This window comes from Solanum lycopersicum, chromosome 10, assembly GCF_036512215.1.
Source record: "Solanum lycopersicum chromosome 10, SLM_r2.1".
In the NCBI taxonomy this organism is placed as follows: Eukaryota; Viridiplantae; Streptophyta; class Magnoliopsida; order Solanales; family Solanaceae; genus Solanum; species Solanum lycopersicum.
The window spans coordinates 53,057,473-53,063,431 of record NC_090809.1 but is presented as its reverse complement, the minus strand read 5'-3'; the positions used below and the strand labels follow the sequence as shown (position 1 = coordinate 53,063,431).

At 33.8% G+C, this 5,959-nt stretch overlaps 1 long non-coding RNA gene across 1 annotated transcript; it reads left to right on the top strand.

Annotated features, from left to right (window-relative positions):
- Positions 1–2,933: 2,933 nt before the first annotated feature.
- On the top strand, positions 2,934–4,693 carry LOC104649625 (uncharacterized). Its single transcript, XR_743499.4, has 2 exons — positions 2,934–3,128; positions 4,380–4,693. It is a non-coding gene; the product is annotated as an uncharacterized lncRNA (long non-coding RNA).
- Positions 4,694–5,959: the final 1,266 nt, after the last annotated feature.

Here is a 5,959-nt window from a genome sequence, read left to right as displayed (position 1 = left end):
AGTTGCAGGATTTGTTGAGCAAGAGTTTTATTAGACTAAGTGTATCTCCTTGGGGTGCTCCAGTGTTATTTGTGAAGAAGAAATATGGATCTATGCGTATGTGTATTGACTATCGACAATTATACAAGGTAACCGTCAGAATTAAGTACCCGATACCTCGTATTGATAATTTATCTGATCAGTTGCAGGGTGCTTCAGTTTTCTCCAAGATTGACTTGAGATCTGGCTATCATCAGCTGAAGGTTAGGGCAGAGTATACCCCTAAGACACCTTTTCAAACACGTTATGGCCATTACGAGTTTCTGGTGATGTCTTTTGGACTGACTAATGCCCCTGCATCTTTAATGGACTTGATGAATGGAGTGTTCAGGACGTATTTGGATTCCTTTGTTATTGTATTCATTGATGATATATTGATATACTCACGCAGTAAGGAGGAACATGATCATCATTTGAGGATTGTACTTGTGATTCTAAAGGAGAAAAAGTTTTATGCAAAGTTTTCAAAGTGTGAGTTTTGGCTTAGTTCGGTAGCATTCTTGGGACATGTAGTGTCCAAGAAGGGTATCATGATGGATCCTAAGAAGATTGAGATGGTTATAGATTGGGTCAGACCTGTTTTAGTTACTGAGATTTGGAGTTTGTTAGTCATTGCAGGTTATTATAGACGGTTTGTTGAGGGTTTCTCATTCATTGCGTCTCCATTAACTAGATTGACACAGAAGATAATGACTTTTTAGTGGTCTGACGAGTGTGAGGTTAGATTCCAAAATCCCAAGACTTAATTGACTACTGCTCCGATTTTGACCCTACCCGTGGAGGGAGAGGGTTTTATTGTATATTGTGATGCTTCTCGGATTGGTCTTGGTTGTGTGTTGATGCAGAAGGGAAGGGTGATAGCTTATGCTTTGAGGCAGCTGAAGGTTCATGAGAAGAACTACCCTATTCATGATTTAGAGTTGGCGGTTGTTGTGTTTGCATTGAAGATTTGGAGGCATTATCTTTATGGTATGCATTATGAGGTGTTCATGGATCAACGTAGTCTCCAGTATTTTTTCAATCAGAGAGATCTCAATCTAAGGCAACGGAGATTGTTGGAATTGCTTAAAGACTATGACATGACTATTCTTTATCATCCAGGCAAGGCAAATGTGGTAGCAGATGCATTGAGTCGGAAGGCGGTAAGTATGGGTAGTCTAGCCATGTTACAGGTTGGCGAGCATCCTTTAGCAAGGGATCAATCCTTGGATAATAGCTTTGTGAGACTTGATATTTCAGAATCTGGTAAGGTGTTGGCTTATATGGAGGCTAGGTCATCCTTATTGGAGCAGATTCGGGCTAAACAATTTAATGATGGTGATTTATGTAAGATTAGGGACAAGGTGTTCAATGGAGAAGCCAAGGCTACAATTCTTGATAGTGAGGGATTTTTGAGGATCAAAGGTCATATATGTGTTCCTCGTATAGGTGATTTGACTAGATTGATCATGGAGGAGGCTCATAGTTCGAGGTACTCTATTCACCCAGGGGCTACTAAGATGTATCGTGACTTGAAGAAGCATTATTGGTGGTGTCGTATAAAGAGGGACCTAGTAGATTTTGTATCTCAGTGTTTAAATTGCCAGCAAGTGAAGTATGAACACTAAAATCCTGGAGGTGTGACTCAGAGGATGCCTATACCTAAGTGGAAGTGGGAGCGCATTACTATGGACTTTGTAGTAGGGTTGCCACATACCTTGGGTAAGTTTAATGCTATATGGGTCATTGAGGATCGATTTACCAAGTCTACACACTTTGTACCAGTTCAGACTACCTATAACTCATAGAAGTTAGCCAAGATCTATATTCCGGAGATAGTTCGTTTGCATGGGGTTCTTATATCTATTATTTCAGATCGTGGCACCCAATCTACATATCCTTTCTGGTGTTCTATGCAGAAAGAGTTGGGCACTCGGGTGGATCTAAGTACAACCTTTCACCCTCAGACTGATGGTCAATCTGAACGGACTATTCAGGTTCTTGAGGACATATTGCGGGCATGTGTGATTGACTTTGGTGGTCACTAGGATCAATTCTTGCCATTAGTGGAGTTTGCTTACAATAATAGTTACAATTCGAGCATTGAGATGGCACCATTTGAGGCTTTGTATGGTAGGAGATGTCGATCTCCAATTAGTTGGTTTGATGCATTTGAGGTTAGACCGTGAAGTACATATTTGCTGAGGGAGTCCTTGGACAAGGTTAAATTGATCCAAGATAGACTTCTCATGGCTCAGAGTAGTCAAAAGAGTTATGCAGATAGGATGGTTCGTGATTTGGAGTTTATGGTTTAAGAGATGGTTCTACTTAAGGCTTCACCCATGACGGGTGTGATGAGATTTGGAAAGAAGGGCAAGTTGAGCCCAAGGTATATTGGTTCTTTCGAAATTGTGGAGAGTATTGGTGAGGTGGCGTATAAATTGGCTTTGCCACCTAGTTTGTCAGGTATCCATCATGTATTTCATATTTCGATGCTAAAGAAGTATCATCAGGGTGATGCTCATGTGATTCAATGGGATTCAGTGTTACTTGATAAGAATTTGACTTTTGAGGAGGATCCGGTTACCATTTTGGATAGGCAGGTTCGAAAGTTGAGGTCAAAAGAGATTGCTGCAGTAAAGGTTCAATGGAAGCATCGTCCCGTGGAGGAAGCTACATGGGAGACAGATTTAGACATGAGTAAATATCCTTGGCTTTTTTAGCGTTCAGGTGAGTTCTTTTCTTTATCCCTTCGAGGATGAACGTTTGTTTAAGTGATTGGTGATGTAACGACCCGCTGGTCATTTTTAGAATCAGAACTATTTTGACTCTTTCGTGAAATTTTAATCGGAATTTTAAAGTATTTATTTAATTACTATTACCTGATTTGGGGGTAAATGGGTCAACTCTTTTATTATTTGATATTTTATACCCTGAAGTCACATAGAGGATAATATGTTAGTGATGCTGTCACGTCTAAAAAAAACTCTGGTTTAAAAAAGAAAAGAGGCATAGGCAGAAAATTTATCTTAGGTGACGAACGAGAAGAATAACCATAACTACCACTCGTAAAAGCAAAGAACTTCTCATCCTTTTCTATTCTGCATAAGGTATGCTGTCAAAGTAGTTGGGATTGTTGTTATTATTATATTATTATGTGAATAGTTAGTATCAAAGTGGAAACAACAATTGGTGTTTGTTCAAATTGTTTTTAAGGAACGAAAATTTTATATTATTGTTATTAATTGCATCAAACTAAGGTGTATTTATAGCCATTAATGATCCATCATTCTGATGGTGGACATTAATGGAAGGGTTACTTTTTTATTTTATTTTCTTTATATATATATATATATATATATATATATATATATATATATATATATATATATATATATTATTTATTTAAAAAAAAGTTAATTATGGTTGCATAGAAAAATTTGGTTCTATAAATTTGTGGGTTAGGTAGAAAAATTTAAAGGGGCAATGTAAACATGATAATTTGTCATTAGAAAAAGAGTTAATCTTCTGCTGACAAAGATAACTGCAGAAAAAAAAATTAATAAACAAATTAATTGAATTTCGGATACTTCAGTTGTTAAGGTTGGGTGTGAATGATTTGCTTAAATTTTGAAAATTTCTAACAATTATTACTTTATAGTGGGAGTTTAATATATAGATATATAATTTTAAGTTTGGTGAGTTTTGAGTTAGGATAGACATATAGCATATGGGTGTCTACGGAATGATTTGCTTATAAATATTGCATAATTGTTAGATTAGAAATGTTTCGAAATTTTGCGGAAAGGAAAGGAAAAATCGTAAAGATTTTTGGCACGAGGTTCGACATTTGAGGTATGTTAAGACTTTTAGACTTGTTGAAGGATATTTTTCCTAGTAAATATTTTTAAAAATGGAATAGACAAGGGGTAAGGGCGAAAGATGGGGTTCTCGTATCAATGGTGTGATGGCCATTGGTACGAGTACCAGTGTTATAAAAGGGAAAGTTACTACAATAGAATGTGGATTGTAATGTGAAAATGCCAATGCATATAGGCATTAGCTGATATATTATTGACTTGAATTGTATTATTGACTTGAATTCATATTGCATTGCATCTCATCACATCCTTCATTCTTAATGATTATGTATTTTAATTGATGGTTGGAAATTACTTATGTTTGATTACCTCTATTTGATGAAACTTGACTAGTGAATGAATTATAGACTTGTATAAGTAAAGAATTAATTTTTCGTATATAAACTCCCGTCACTACTTTTTCGTTGTCGGTCAATGAAATATACTGGGTATACGTGATTTCATACTTATACTGCACTTGTTGCACTCTTTGTGGTGCAGATTCGATTCCGAGTACGAGCACATGTCATGGAGCATTTTGAGTCCGAGCTTGGAGTGTCTTTTAGTTATGGTTAGCTGCTTGGTTGTTCCGTGGCTCATACATCCTTCTGTCTTTTACTTATTCTGTTATTTTAGTATCCAAACAGGATATCTCTTATGTTAGATTTGTCATTTTAGTTTCAGACTTGCATCATATTTTAAAAGCTCTTATACTGATGACTTTAATTTTTGGGTAGTATTTTTTTCAGTTTCCGCATTCGTACTTATTTGGAACTCAGTGTTGGAGATTTTTTCTAAGTGTTTATTTTTTTTTACTCATTAGTTAGTTATGTTTGGTTGAATATGTTGGTTGACTTACCTATTGGTTGAGAACATAAATGTCATCGCGACTCATGATTTTTGAATCGTAACTATAAGTTGCAAAAATTTTATAATCACCAAAATACTATAATATTTATCATCACAAATTTCAAAAATCTTCATTTTTTTTAGAACTTCATATAATTCTAAATTATACCAGATCAATTGTAACTCAAGGAGAATCTATTTTGTGCCCAAGTTGTGGTATGTTCCTTTTGATGAAAAGCAAAAGTTAGTGGTAGAAATTAAAGGCACCTAATTCTTCTTGCTATAGCAAGTAAATTTGTAGTAATATTCCATAATTCCTTGTGCAACAAAAGTAGATGGGGATATATATATTTTTTTAGAGAAAGATGATTGATATATGTGTTGCTCAAATTGTTTAACATTATTGGATAATGGATAAAAGCTTTATGTTCTATTATATGCTTTGATTTCCTCCAAAAATGGTGCTCTCCACGTCCTTTTTTTCCTTCCTTAGAGAGGAGAGGAATGATATTCTCTACAATTTTATACCATCATATTCTCTAAATGAAATGACAAAAAGATTATTTTATTATATCATATTATATTATATCATAACATAAATGTGAAGTGTTGTATATTTCGCTACGCCAGTAGTCTCTTATAAATAGAAATAAAATAAGAATTTGAACTTTACAAATTTTGAATTTTAAAATCATAATTTTTTTTCGAGAATTCAGACTTCTAACTCAGTCCCTAATTACAATGATATATTATCAACTTCATATTTATTTTTTGATATTTTCGTCTCTAATTATCACACTCCTTTAAGGAATTATTTATATAGAAATTAAGAATGATTTTAATTGAATTACCTTTAATTAAATTACATATTTCTAAGTTGACATTGAGGTGCATATCTAGTGCAAAAGGAATATAGCATAATAAAATGTCTTTGAAGAACTAGTAAGAATACTGAATACCTATTTAATAGAATTTTATAATTTGTAATAGAGAAAGATTGTTTTGGAACAATTTAATAAGGATAAATTTGAAAAATTAAACTACTATCTTTTTTATTAGGTAAAACATCACTTATTTTATATCAATATAAAAAGTTAGAAATATCAAAACATACTATTTTTTTGTCTTAATTTATGTGGCGTTGCACCATTGGGTGTGTATGTATATATATATATATATATATATATATATATATATATATAAAGACTTTAAAATTTTATGCCCCAAACAAT